Here is a 14,720-nt window from a genome sequence, read left to right on the forward strand (position 1 = left end):
CTGGAAGGTGAACCTCCACCCCAGCTTTTAGTTGTCTGCAACCTAAAACGGGTTTTCTTGTATATTTTGTGTTGGTCTAGCACATAAAATCCTAATAAAAAGCGATCAAGTTTGTGGTTGCTACATTTCTAGAGGTTTGATGGGGATGAATGCATTTGCAAAACCTCTTAGATCACACGTGTGTAGCTCTGTTTGTGTTGCCACAGTCTAGTTTCAAACAATAATCATCCAGGACGTCAAAGTTTCTGATTTAGGCAAATACCGGATTCCTGAAACGGCCTGAACGGACTCTGATGGCTCTCCTGACACCAAACATAAACCTTTTAATTACAGCTAACATGGCTGATGAGTTTGAGGCCTGATTACTTGGCCTTCATTAGTCAGATTGTGAGCCATAGTGACTCCCACAGGAGCAGTTCGGCAAATCTAAACACCGCCAGCTTCTGTGTTGAGCAATTACATTGACCCTAAAATACGCCCAAACAGGTGTGCGCGCCCACATGCTGCGCACACAAACCGATGTGCGTGCACGTGGGCATTTTATCAACCCGAATCGGCTGAATGTTGGGATTTCAGTCTGTTCCTTCATTTGCAGAAAGAGTCTGACTAAAAAGAAAACAGTGATAAAATGTGCTGAGCTCCACTCGGTTTAGCCGCGCTTTGTCATAATGACTCCATGTTAGCCGGGCCATCTCGGTGAGGAGGGGGGTGCGGGAAGTTTGTTTTGCATCATGGCGGCCTGGCGGTTGTCACTGCACCGGGGGAGGGAGCGTCCTGCCTCGGGCCACACGCGGCGATAACGGCCGTTCATCCCCGTCGGAGACAAACTGCGTCTGCAATGTGCGGTCAGGATCTGGCCGTTGTTTGGGTGAGTGAATCAGACGCAGTGACACGCGCGCGGACGTTCGGTTTGCACAACACACTCAAGTCACTTCCTGTGTTGTAATGCTGATGCGCGAGGCCGCGCGCTCGGGCTACTGCAGGTGGAAAGTGTTGACCTGCGTGAAGCTGACACCCCACCCACGTCAAAAAATCCAGCAAATAGTCTGAATGGTTAGTGCTCCGTTTGTGCAGGTTTGTGCCGTTAAAATTTTCGTTTGTGCAGTTTTGGTTTCTGAGATATTAAACATTATTTTTTAGGTCATCTAGAGTTCACCATCCCCCCATATCGCTCCAAAACAAACCAAAGTGGGCTAGTTCGTTAGTGCTCCGTTTGTGCAGGTTTGTGCAGTTAAAATTTTCGTTTGTGCAGTTTTGGTTTCTGAGATATTAAAAGTTATAATTTTGGCCGATGACGTCACCATCCCCCCATATCGCTCCAAAACAAACCAAAGTGTGGGCTACTTCTTGTAATTCTTCAGATTCTCAGCTGTTGTACAATGTGTACATTTTGTTTTGAACTTCAATAAAGACTTAGAACAAGAAAAAATGTGTCTCATTTCAAGAAATGTTTTAAGATAGCAATGTTTTTTCACGAACGTAGCTTCTCTCCACAATAATTGAATCCTAATAAAGGACATGCAGCCTGACCCTAACGTAATGTGTATAACCTGTTCAACTGTGCTTTGATTTCGGAGGTGGTCTGAAGAATTATATTCACATTGTTGATGTACTGTCTGCTGATTATGCAGCAAACGTGTAAAAAAATTACATGAGCCTATAACGGCCAATTTGCTAGTTGCTTGAGCAAAGTTTTTGCCGAGTAAAACGGAAATGTGTCATTATTTCAAAGTTCATCCAAGTAATGTACTTAATATTTAGTAAATATATTTTCAATGCAACGATCCAATTTCTTACATTAAATGTGTATGGGCTTCAAGGATTTTGAAAAGCTCCACATGTTTTGCGAACTTTGACATAGTTCTCACACAACTGGGATTGGCTCCACCCACACTGTAGTGAGCCCCCCCCCCCCCGATCTTGTTTTGCAGAGCAAGTGTAATTTCAACCTCTCGTTAATATTCTAGCGGTCTCAAATCGTTTTGAATAAGTCATTTTGGAATTTTTTCAACCCCGATTTTGATTTTTGAACAAGGTAAGTAAATTAATGCTCAACTAGCAAATTGGCCGTTATAGGCTCATGTAATTTTTTTACACGTTTGCTGCATAATCAGCAGACAGTACATCAACAATGTGAATATAATTCTTCAGACCACCTCCGAAATCAAAGCACAGTTGAACAGGTTATACACATTACGTCAGGGTCAGGCTGCATGTCCTTTATTAGGATTCAATTATTGTGGAGAGAAGCTACGTTCGTGAAAAAACATTGCTATCTTAAAACATTTCTTGAAATGAGACACATTTTTTCTTGTTCTAAGTCTTTATTGAAGTTCAAAACAAAATGTACACATTGTACAACAGCTGAGAATCTGAAGAATTACAAGAAGTAGCCCACACTTTGGTTTGTTTTGGAGCGATATGGGGGGATGGTGACGTCATCGGCCAAAATTATAACTTTTAATATCTCAAAGACGAAAGCTGCACAAACGAAAATTTTAACGGCACAAACCTGCACAAACGGAGCACTAACGAACTAGCCCACTTTGGTTTGTTTTGGAGCATATGGGGGGATGATGACGTCATCGGCCAAAATTATAACTTTTAATATCTCAAAGATGAAAGCTGCACAAACGAAAATTTTAACTGCACAAACCTGCACAAACGGAGCACTAACGAACTAGCCCACTTTGGTTTGTTTTGGAGCATATGGGGGGATGGTGACGTCATCTGCCAAAATTATAACTTTTAATATCTTAAAGACAAAAGCTGCACAAACGAAAATTTTAACTGCACAAACCTGCACAAACGGAGCACTAACGAACTAGCCCACTTTGGTTTGTTTTGGAGCATATGGGGGGATGGTGAACTCTAGATGACCTAAAAAATAATGTTTAATATCTCAGAAACCAAAACTGCACAAACGAAAATTTTAACGGCACAAACCTGCACAAACAGAGCACTAACGAACTAGCCCACTTTGGTTTGTTTTGGAGCATATGGGGGGATGATGACGTCATCGGCCAAAATTATAACTTTTAATATCTCAGAAACCAAAACTGCACAAACGAAAATTTTAACTGCACAAACCTGCACAAACGTAGCACTAACGAACTAGCCCACTTTGGTTTGTTTTGGAGCGATATGGGGGGATGGTGACGTCATCGGCCAAAATTATAACTTTTAATATCTCAGAAACCAAAACTGCACAAACGAAAATTTTAACTGCACAAACCTGCACAAACGGAGCACTAACGAACTAGCCCACTTTGGTTTGTTTTGGAGCATATGGGGGATGGTGACGTCATCGGCCAAAATTATAACTTTTAATATCTCAGAAACCAAAACTGCACAAACGAAAATTTTAACTGCACAAACCTGCACAAACGGAGCACTAACGAACTAGCCCACTTTGGTTTGTTTTGGAGCGATATGGGGGGATGGTGAACTCTAGATGACCTAAAAAATAATGTTTAATATCTCAGAAACCAAAACTGCACAAACGAAAATTTTAACGGCACAAACCTGCACAAACGGAGCACTAACCATTCAGACTATTTGCTGGATTTTTTGACGTGGGTGGGGTGTCAGCTTCACGCAGGTAAAGTGTTGTTGACGGGCTCTTTGTGCTAATCTGCAATGTTGAGCTTCAACACACCGGGTCCCGCAGCAGCAGCGGCAGCCTTGCAGCTATTTTTAGAGGAGTACAGCTGCTCCTCAGCACCCACCGTGAGACCAGCCATTCACCCCAGATTTATGACACGAGGCCATGAGAAACTGCTATGCTGTATTTGCCACCCAGATACTTTAGTAGTCCTACTTTTTTTTTTTTCTTCACATCACTTTTTTTTTTGTACCACTGTTGGAGGCAATTATCAGTCACTGCCGGTGATGGATGTTGAAACCACAAGTCCAAAACGTCCGGTGCTGCAGAGGTGACTCAGGGCCTAGTCACAGGACCACCTGAGGCCAAAGACGAGTTCAACCCTTGGGTTGCTCCCCCACACCAGCGCCTGCCCCTTTTTCACGTTGGCTCAGCAATACTTTGTAACCTCTGTGACGATATTGGTTGTTTATCAGAGGAAAATAAATACTTCCAGTTCCTCCCGGTGTTTGTACGACCAGAGAGAGGATTTCTGAGACTTTGTGTTTTGTACCAAAAAGATAGATGTGTCCTTTTGTTAGTTGTCTTTGACACTTTGTCTTAGAGTGTCACATGGTTGTGGTAAATGTGTGTGTCTGTGTGTGTGACTGTCATCAGTGGGCACAAAATGAACTGATGGCTCAGCAGCAGATAAACATGAAGGGATATTTCAGGATTTTCGAAGTGAATTTCTGTTAAAAGGCTGAAAGAAGCTAATCCAGTTCTACCCAGATTATTTGATCACTGAGGCTGAAGCTAGCAGCTGGTTCGAGGGAAACCATTTTGATTTAAAGGTAAAACCTCCATGAATTATATAAAGTAACTTTTTAATATACTTGCACAGAATTAAATATATATATATATATATATATATATATATATATATATATATATATATATATATATATGCCAAGTTGAATCAGTGTTTTCTTTGGTTCTGGCCAGTGGTTTTACACCAACGTTACCCAACTTGCAGGTCTCATAAGTGTTTCTGCGTCACACCATCAACTGGGTGCCACCACACTGGCAGCATAGACAATATAAACGAATAGGCACACCAGTTATCAGCTGAAGTCTGTCATCTTATGCCCATCAAATAATAAATTAATTTGGTCAAAATCTCTCTGTTTGTGCAAAAACATTGACATTTTCACAAACTACCAAAATAAAATGATATTGGTGTTTTGCAAGCTGAGAGGGAAGGGAAAGGAGAAGTTTGCGGGCTAGCTCAGCTGGATCAAAACTTCTAGGGGAAAAACTTAAATCTTTTGCCGTGTTTTTCGTACGTTTTGTGACCAATAGGTGTAATTACTCATTACCCAGCAGTTTTGCTGCTCATTGTTATTATATCATTATTTCATGGCTTTTTAAACCATGATTCATGTTGCCATCTTGATTGCGCTGCATGCTCCGTTTGTACTGCAGCACCCAGGTCTGCAATAAGGTCCTGATTCATACTGTGTCCTTCATGTTTTTTCCTACTGCAGCACATGTTCAGACGTTTATTAAAACAGTTTGTTTCTGTGCACTGTGTGCTCGTTTTCCTCGTATCTCCCTGTGCCATGCTGGCTCCGTGTATGCTCCAGAGTTTTACTCTCATGGCATCTTTGTGTTGCATTTCTGTTTTGCTTGTTCATAATTTATCTGATTTCCAAGCATTTTAAAGGGCATAAGGTCCCCTGAGTTGCAGTGACTTGACAGGAAGAAGACCAAATGCTTAACTGGATAAGTAAGAAACATTACAATCAACGGCCTCTTTGTCACGGCCGTATATTATTGATTAGATTTTTTTTTTCTTCACTCCTTCTTCCTTTTCTCAAACTATCTCTGTACATATCGGTATGTATTTATGCCCATTATGGTCACAGATCCTGTACTTTCCGAATTTGATTTTGTTTGAAACGTAACAGGATTTAACTAAATATTAAATATTCATTTATTCATGATCATGGATAGCAGATAAAGTAACACGAGGATTTTGATTTTTAATTGACCAAACATAAAATGGGCCTCGATTCTCTCAGTTTGTGGGGAAGGCTGAGCATCCAGGAATAAACGGCGTCCAATGGGGCTTCTTGCTACTGCATAATAATACCCCAATTCCAAAAACAAAATTATAAATCTAATGAAACTAATAAAACTGAAAACTAATCAAAATCAATCACTGCAATTTAATGCCGCTAGCTCACTTCTGAAAAACAAACAAAAAAAAAACAAAGTTAATGGAGGAAGCAATAAATTAATCCTCAGTGCTGGGATTTGACCAAATTATATTTAGAGTGGTAAATTGGCTTAATTTTCTAATTATTTTAGTGAATTTTATTTTCTCCCGTCTCACTTTGTATCAGACTGTCCAGAAATGCTTTTTAACCTTCAGTTCTCGGTATGCGTTTCACACAGGAAGATCGTTATTGAGACACCCCCTGTTTTCTCCTCCATTTTCTGTGGAAATAATCACTCATTTTGTAAATTACTGTGGATGCAAATGTGAAAATTGCACAAAGGTTTGTAAAATGGCTTGCAAAACAAAACTTATTTGAAACTGCTGCCGTTTAACACGTCAGAAGAATTAGACAATCCTGTTCTTTTGTTTTTTTTAAAGATTCTATTAAAATGGGGACTCCAGGAGTCTGTTGGTAAGAACTGAAAGGTTTATAACCTTCTAACCGAGACTCACTTTTTTAAAATCCTGAACTACCCCTTTAAGTTCAGCTTATCAAAGTCCGTTTGTCATCTGCATTATTTAAAAGGACACCTTATCAGCGAGGACCGGCTTGTATTAGCCTCCTGCGCCGCATGCATAACACAATAATGTTCTATGCTGTTCCACATTAGCCCTGGTGTCTGTTTCAGCAGCTCTCTATCCATGTATTGATGCATGTCTTCCATCGATCCCCGCAATGATTTGCCATGCAATCCATTACCCATCTGTCTGCTTCGGCTGCCTCTTAAATGATCCATCAGCTTGAGCTATTAACAGGAGTAGTGGTGAAGTCCAAAGGTTGTTGGTGGCCCACATTTGAGCAGAGCCGCCTGTTTCGTGGCGGCTTGCATTTTAATTTGGAGGACATTCACAGAGCAATAGCACTGGGTGTTTATTTGAAATGCTTTAATTACGGTGGTAGTAGAAATTCTGGTGTTTAGCCATTAGCGGCGGCACTTCAGCCAACAAATTAAGCAAGAAAATCATATTTTTGTGAATCCCACATCATTTAAAATGAAGCTTTAAGCCTTTTCTTAGCTGTCTGTTTTGCCTTTTATGTGCTATCATTATTGAATCAATCAGTCAACAACATGACTGGGCATTTTTTTTCCCAGCTGGAATTAAAGTGCACCGATGACAGTCTCCAGCAGAGGCCAGAGATGGGACTAGTGTGAGCATTCACAAATCCAGAACACTGATTCAGGCGAAAATGTGGAAAAAAAAAATTCATATCTACGGCGCAGTTTAAAATGCTGTAAAAAGTAATTGCCCCTTTCACAAAGTTTTCTCTGGGGTTTTTTTTCTCTCATTTTCAAATATCAGATTAACAAACATTTCTATACAACACAGAGACAATCTAAGTAATAAAAAAAAAATATTTAAATGGTTTCATTTAATGAGAAAAAGTAGTCCAAACCAACGTATGGGGAAAAACAAATTGCTGCCTAAACCTAATGACTAGCTGTGCCACCGCTGGAAGCAACAGCAGGCACCAGATGTTTGTGATGAGTTATTTTACATTGGAGTAATCGTGTCCCAATGCAGAAATTAAAATAAGCTTATTTCCACCACAGTTTACTACTGTCGATGTGAGGAGCGGCCATATTGAAACGCAAAGTCAGCCTTCCAAGTCGTAACTGGGGATAGTCAGAGTTGCATTCACTTTTCCAGTTCCAACTACAACTTAAGGGAACGTCAAAGTTAACTCGTTCGCTTAAGCTAGCAGTAGCCTATTAGCTTTTGAGTAGTTGGCACAAGTTAGCAGGAACTAGCTATGCTCAATGGTAAAACAAAGACTTGATTATAAAGTAAATACAGACAGGATAGGGTTCATTCAGTGTAACTGGTTTTACTTTGTACACAGACCTGAAGTAGGTGAATGAGATTAAAAGGTTTTATTTTTTTTTAGACAAACACAAACTTTACAGAAATGACACAAAGAGAACAGGAAAAACAAACTTCACACAAAAGTCATTCATTTTGAACCAAATATTACCATTTGAAATACTGGATCATAGACTATTCTTGTCTCCCCACAGTTTTGTATGTTCAGTGTCAGACCTTCTTCTTGTGAGGATTATCCACACAATCGACTCACTGCTGTGGATGTCACAAGCTTTCTTCGACGTTTCTCCGTATTTTGGGATCCGTTTTGTTTTCCTTAACCAACACGTCGACTTTAGGTTGTCCTCGGTTACTTCATTGGTGCATCACATTGAACTTTCCACTGCATGTTGCTGCTCTATGGTTTCTGCTAATATGCTTTTCTTCCTGCGTGGATAAGACAGTATGGATAATGGATGGATTGTACTCTTTGGACTGTATATTCAAAAAGTAATACGAATTATTTAGTAAATAGCTACCCTTTCACATTCATGTCTTTGCTTTCTGTTTTCAAAGCCACAACAATGAATGAAGCAATTTTTGTATTTTTTTCCCTACATGCCGTTCTCTGTCTTTACTCTATTTTCATTAAAACGTCATACATGAGGAGGGGAAAAAAATAAAGATAAATAATATCCATAAAAAAATAAGGCTGCTTTGTAGATTTGTTAGCGTGGCAAGTCCTTTATCCAGGGTCAGAGACTTCCTTTTAACTTCCTTTTGATGTTGATTTTGAAACTACTGCCACCTACTGTCAGGTATTACATCATTTCTGAATCCAGAGGCTGTGTAGAAGCACTTCTTTTCTCTGAAACTGAGAATAGTCTGACAGTGTCTGAGATTATAGTAAAATAGACAATATATGTAAATTCACAAAAAAAGATGAAAAATGCCTGGTCATCAATCTGAAACAAGTCAAGGTTCCCGTGACATTTCGCAGTCTTCGCCTGACCACAGCAATAAACAGAGAAATTCACCACACACAAACGCACAACTTTACTATAAAATTGCTGAAATACATTTGAATTGTTTTTTTTTTTCCCACACCAGCAAAAGTATGCAGAGATTTTTTTTTAATGCTTCATTATTTGAGAAGCATGTGGGCTGGGCTTTTTTGGGGTAATACTTGCGTCTAACTGCGAGAACACACTTTTGAAGAAACAAAGAAAATACCGCGAGGCAAACACAGATGTGACACATTCAAGACGGGAGAGAGGAGTGGAGGGGAGGCGGAGGAGAGGGGGAGTTCAGATTGAGATGCAAGATGGATTCATATGTATTCATGAATTCAGTCAGAAAAGTCAAACGGAAGCAGTATGATAATCTCGCAGTAATTGCATTTTCCCTCCAACAGTTTTTTCTTTCTCTTTTTTTTTTATTTTTGGGGAGGAAAGCTGAGAGCCACATCCTGAGACATGCGACGGGGGGGAAAGAAGCGGCATAGAGAGGATACCGTTGCAGCATGTAATGGCGGTCAATCCTCACCAGGGTCAAGTGGCGGTTCCGCCAAATCCAGTGGCGTCACGGAACAGGATGATGGCCATCGTTAGTTATTGGGTGGCCACTTATATGTTTAATTAAGCAAGACAAACAGCAGATAATGGCAGTATTGACTAACCACGCCAAGTCACATTTATCTTCTGCCCCAGTGAGGACAAAGAGGTAGATTTGTTAAGAGTTACTGATGAGACAGGAAACATACACTTACCATCCAGTTTTCTGGGCACACTTTGACTTCAGAACCGCATTAACTCTTCGTAGTGTAAACTTAAGAGTACGCCAAAATGTGTACGAAAACATTTTGGTTCGTATTGACCTGATGGCATCCCACAGTTGCTACAGATTTGGTGGCTGCACATCCGTGATGATGTTCCTGTTCCTGCACTGACGGGTCTAAAGTTTGGCAAGAAGGTGTCCCCCAAAATCTTCACACCACCAACAGCATCCTGAACAATTGATTTAAGACATGAGGGATCTATCTTAATGTGTTTACCTCAAATTCTGACATTACAATCTGAATAGTGTAGCTGAGGTCAAGACTCAAGGGCACATTCAACATTTTCCAAGCTGGCATCAGGGTTTTCTGCGGGTTACACCAACTCAAATTTCAGACTTTTTAAAAACCATTAAGGGTGAAATTTAAGACCTGCATCTCCACAGAAATGTATAAACTTCGTACAGCAAACTGGCGATGAATTTGGACATCCTAGCTAGTTAGCTAGCAAAGGTATGCTAACATTGAGTTACAGGTAGTCAACCGCATCGAGTCACAGAACGCAATGAAGATATTTGTATGTCATGCAAACTTTTGCCTGGTGAAAAGGTTCCACGAGAAAAAAACATACAGAGAATATATAAGATTAAATAGTCGTGTCAAGACAAAATTTAAAGACCTGCTCCTTTTTGACCTTTGACATCCACAGGGCATTTACAATTGGCTCTTGGTGGATATTTTCACTTTGTGAGTCCACTTTATGTAACCCTAAAAGAAACTCCCAGCAAATACTCAGACCAGCTCATCCATGCTAAACCCGTTACTCTTCTTTGGCGCCTGAGCACACGCATGCCCGGTGCAGACGTGTGATTGGTTGATTCACTATTTAAGATAACGAGCAATCCATTCACTTATTCGACAGTTTGATCCCATGTCCAGACCTCTGACTTAAGCGAACATATTTTTTGTAGAGTTTTCTGACTCTGCTCACGTTTCCCCCCGCGGGGCCTTAAGGGACACCATTTTCAGCTTCCATGGCTTCAAAAAAAAAAAAGAGAAGCATCCAAAGGACCTTTTTTTATTTATTAAAAAGAATACTGTCAGGCCTGTTTCATACATGTCAGTCCACTGGATACATGTCAGCATCCTCTCGTCTGAAAAATGCTGACACCGCTGCCCTGCTGTCCAGCGGCGCGCTTCAGCTGCGTGAACTTGGATTTAGCTCAAGGGTATAGCCACCCTGCTAATGCGATGTAGCTCTAAGAAGGAAACAAATTGGCCTGACGTCTCATGCACTGCCTTGTCTTGATTGTGTGATGGCTTCTGCTGCTAATGTGTTACGATGGGTAGACCTGTGCGGGGAGGGAGACAGATGTGTGTGTGTGTCTCTCTCTCTCTGTGTGTGTGTGTTAGAGACGGGGAGATAGAGAAAGAGAGGGAGGATAGGGGGAAGGGGCTCAGTCTGCAAGATCAGCACAAGTGGAATTGCATTGATTCAGTTAACTGCAGAGTTGGAGCGTGATGTGGAATTCTGTTTATCAAGGGTGGAGTTTACACGCTCGCCTCCATTTTGATCCCATTTTCTTCACCGTATTCATAATCAGTCCCGGCTGTCTTACTCTAAGCAGCAAGACATTAGATCAGCTTTATGCATATCGCTTAGCTCCACCTGGAGGTACAACGCTTTCAATAAAATGAGCGCAAAAAAAAAAAAATGTTTCTTACTAATTTGACAGCTTGGATTAAACGTCTACTTAATATGATGCATTGTGTGTATGTATTGCTCTGCCGTAAAGCAAATAAAAGGAGTGCTGGCACGAGTCGCCGCATATGTGACGGCACTGGCAGATCCACACTGCAAACATCATCATAATCTGTATTAATCTTCGAGATCAGAGGCAAACAAGCAACATGGCGCTCTGTAAATCACCGGGAAGTGCGCTGCAGCGCCGTTCCAAGTAAACACCGGCTCGTATTTCACATTCAAACCCAATGCCAGAAACGACATCTGCTGAATCTTAACAAACCGCTAAAAATGTTGTATTGATTTAAAGGAACAAAGCTCAAAAATCACACTGCTAAGTGGCAGAAAACGTGGAGAGGCAGTGGGGGGGGGAAATGAAGGTGTGGGCCTGTTTCATTTGTTACACAGAAGCTGAGTGATGTTCACATGTAATAAATCTACTTCAAATCAGATCATAGTTTTTTTGAAAGACAAATCCTTCTGCTTTTTTTTTATCTGCAGAAAAGTCGTGCAGGTGCAGTCTGCTCAGTTTTTTTTTTTTTTTCTTTCTCGTCTCTGAGGGGATACATGTATTTTAAATTAATGAGTGTCTATTTTAAACATTCATTTAAACCGGGCATGCGAGGAGACGACGTATATTTTATTTTCCCTCTGTTCCCCCACCACCACCTTTCGCCGCCGCTCCTCATTTCTCCGTCTGTAGCTGTGGGGAATTTGCCTCCAAGGGTTTATCATGACTGCCTCATATACCCCCCATCCCTTCCTCCACCCACCACCACCTCCCCGAGTCCCGGTTTGTCATTTTGCTGATCCCGATGCTTTTTCATATTTCAGCATTCTTATCATCCACGGGCAGTAAGATGATCCATTTCACTTATTTCTCAGAAGTGTGACTGTAGCCTAAGTCAATATCTACAGAGTGAATTCGGAGAAAGACGACACAGCCAGCTGAGGATGGGGGCGGCTAGTTAGTGGTGGACCCTCTTCTTTTTTTTTCTATCTAGTCAGCAAGGGTAAAATGTCAAGCATTTCTTAGGGAAGCAGCTCCATAGGATTCCATTCGAAGCTTTAATCTTAATTGAGAGCATCGCACATTGATATTCCATAGGCTTCTTTGCCCTTCGCCTCTCAGCTACTTTCATTTAGAGGACAGCCGTACTGCGCTACAGCATGGGGATTGCTTTGTCAGACAGCCAAGAGGCCAAAGGCAAGGTCACCCTCTCTTTGTGGCGGTGGCTCACTGTGGACTGAAGGCGTCACCTCTTTTCCTGCTTGTCAGAGGGTTTGCAAAAAAAAGATACTTCAAGTTTTCTCTCAAAGTGAAATTCAGATTTCTCCGTGACTTTTTTCAGCTTAAAATTTCACTTTTGCGCGTAGCTACAGGTCGAACATTCAGATTGTTTTGCACATTTACAGCTCCTTGTAAAAATAGTCAAACTCCATCTACCTTTTTGTAGAATAATGTGTGACAGAACAACGCAAGTAAAAGCATGTTGATGTTAAAAACTGTGGCCATTTGTGGCCCGCCGGAGGATTTTGCCCACAATCCAAGAATGTAGAGAATTTGCGATTAATTCTAGATTTTTAGACACAATCTTCTTAAAAAGAAATACTTTGTGTTGTTTTGGCAATGTCTCTTAAAAAAAACAATTGGGATAACATTTTACTTGTCAATATAAAAAGCATCAATGCTGCAAAATCATTATTATTATCATTATTTTGGACTGACAATGATTTACAGATTCCTTTTCTACAACCATTTGGCTACTTTGCTTTATTAAAATATCTATTTAGTATATTATTGTAGAGAAGACATTTTTTCAGTTTTAATAAAATAAAATAAAAGTGACCCTCGATTCTTCTCAGCTTAACATTTTTGGTCCTTGTGGCAAAATGTAAAAAAACCCCTCCAATTCTATGAGAGAAGAAATCAGAGCTGAGCTAACAGAGCTGATCCAACAACAACTGCTTTATTGAACCAGTTTTAACATTTCATTTTGTTTGCTGGTTGGAGTCCGTCAAGCCTGAAAAATAAGCACAGACTAAATAGTCCTGAAAAAAATCATAAGAAAGCCTTAATAACCCAAATGATCCTCTTTACTATAATTACAGTTGGGATATTTTGTGATAAAGTGCAACACAAAAAGCTACAAATGTTCATTTGTCCTGATTAGAGTCCCTCATAAATAATTGACCTGATTGGCCCGAACAGAGACTACAGTAGGTTACGTCTGAATCCTGGTGGAATCATGTTTGTTCTGTGTTTCTATCAATTGTAATTTTTCCTTGGCCGCCTGCAAAACAAATTGCCCTTTGGGGTAGAATAAAGTTTATTTTTATCTTGACCTGCTGTATTCCAAGGTTCGCTCTCTGTCTTAATTCCTGTTCTGCCTCTGAGAGGTTTTGCTCTGTAATTAACTTCATGCTTTCCCAGCCCTGCTGTGAAAAAGCATTATCCTTTCAAGGTGCAGAAGATGTGCTCATTACGATGTAAGTTTTCCCCTCGTTTGGTTTCCTACAGGCCAGGTTTGTGGAATGAATGTCTACTAGTTGCTCTCTTCTGAACCGATTAATCAAATTGATCGCGATTTAATTGATTATTGAAATAATTGTAAACTAATTCAGTAATCGACTAATCGTTAACTGGAGTATTCAGACTTAAAAAAGGCCAGTTGCTGAGAGAACATATTCGTAGTAATAATTAAGTCAAAACTGTACAAACATGTACATTTTGCATTTAATATATTAAAAAGCTTGTCTGTAAATATGTTTTACATATGCTTCACCTGGTTCAAATTCTGTAAAAAACAAACAAAACTCTTAAGGACATTTTGTTATCCAATTAGTCAGATAATCCAAAAAATAACAAACATGAGCTCTACACTTTATTGATGTCAAGCAGAAACATCTGAGCTTTTCACATGTCGATGTTAGGATTTTATTTAGCTGCAGATGTATCCCTTGCTACAAATTTTAGGCAATAAAATGATTGAATTATTTATTTTCATCTCTTAATATATTTTTATTTTGTATAAAAAAGGCTTAAATGAAAAATCTGCAGAAAGTGCCTATTTTTGGTCAAAATCAGTAATTATCAAAATGACTGATAAAATAATCAATGATTGAAATGATCATCAGTTGCTGCTATAGTTCTTTTGAAAGTATTTGCCCACCTGAGCTGTAAACCTTCTTATACTAACGTTGCACAATGTTAAGAAAATACATTGTAACACCTAATCAGATGTTGCGATCTGATTGGATTAACTCTATTTGCTGAATACAGGGGGCCAAATACAAATTCATTCCACACCTTTCAGATTTATATTTGCTAAATGCTCTGTGATAGAAAATCTCAAACTAAACACAGTACAGTTTGAGGTTGTTGGGTGAAAAAGTTGAAGGGGTATGAATACTTCTGACAGACACTTTAGTTAAAAAACGTAGCCGTCGGAGGCGAGTCGAGAAATTCAGCATTCTGCACTTTCCTGCACATTATGTAAAATAACGCTTTGATTCTAATTAAGTCACTTCA

The 14,720-nt window shown here is 39.9% G+C and overlaps 1 protein-coding gene across 3 annotated transcripts in view; it reads left to right on the top strand.

The window, feature by feature from the left end:
• The first annotated feature begins 432 nt into the window (after positions 1–432).
• Positions 433–14,720, top strand: part of LOC103465557 (DEP domain-containing mTOR-interacting protein) — a 52,960-nt gene continuing 38,672 nt past the window's right edge. For 2 of the 3 annotated variants that reach the window (XM_008410526.3, XM_008410527.3), the window contains exon 1: positions 437–868. The gene's annotated coding sequence lies outside the window, so the exon portion shown is untranslated. Of the gene's footprint in view, positions 869–14,720 lie in introns of all 3 variants that reach the window. The other variant, XM_008410524.3, reaches the window with a different exon arrangement.

This window comes from Poecilia reticulata, chromosome 5 (assembly GCF_904066995.2).
Source record: "Poecilia reticulata chromosome 5, P_reticulata-male-v2, whole genome shotgun sequence".
Classification (NCBI taxonomy): domain Eukaryota; kingdom Metazoa; phylum Chordata; class Actinopteri; order Cyprinodontiformes; family Poeciliidae; genus Poecilia; species Poecilia reticulata.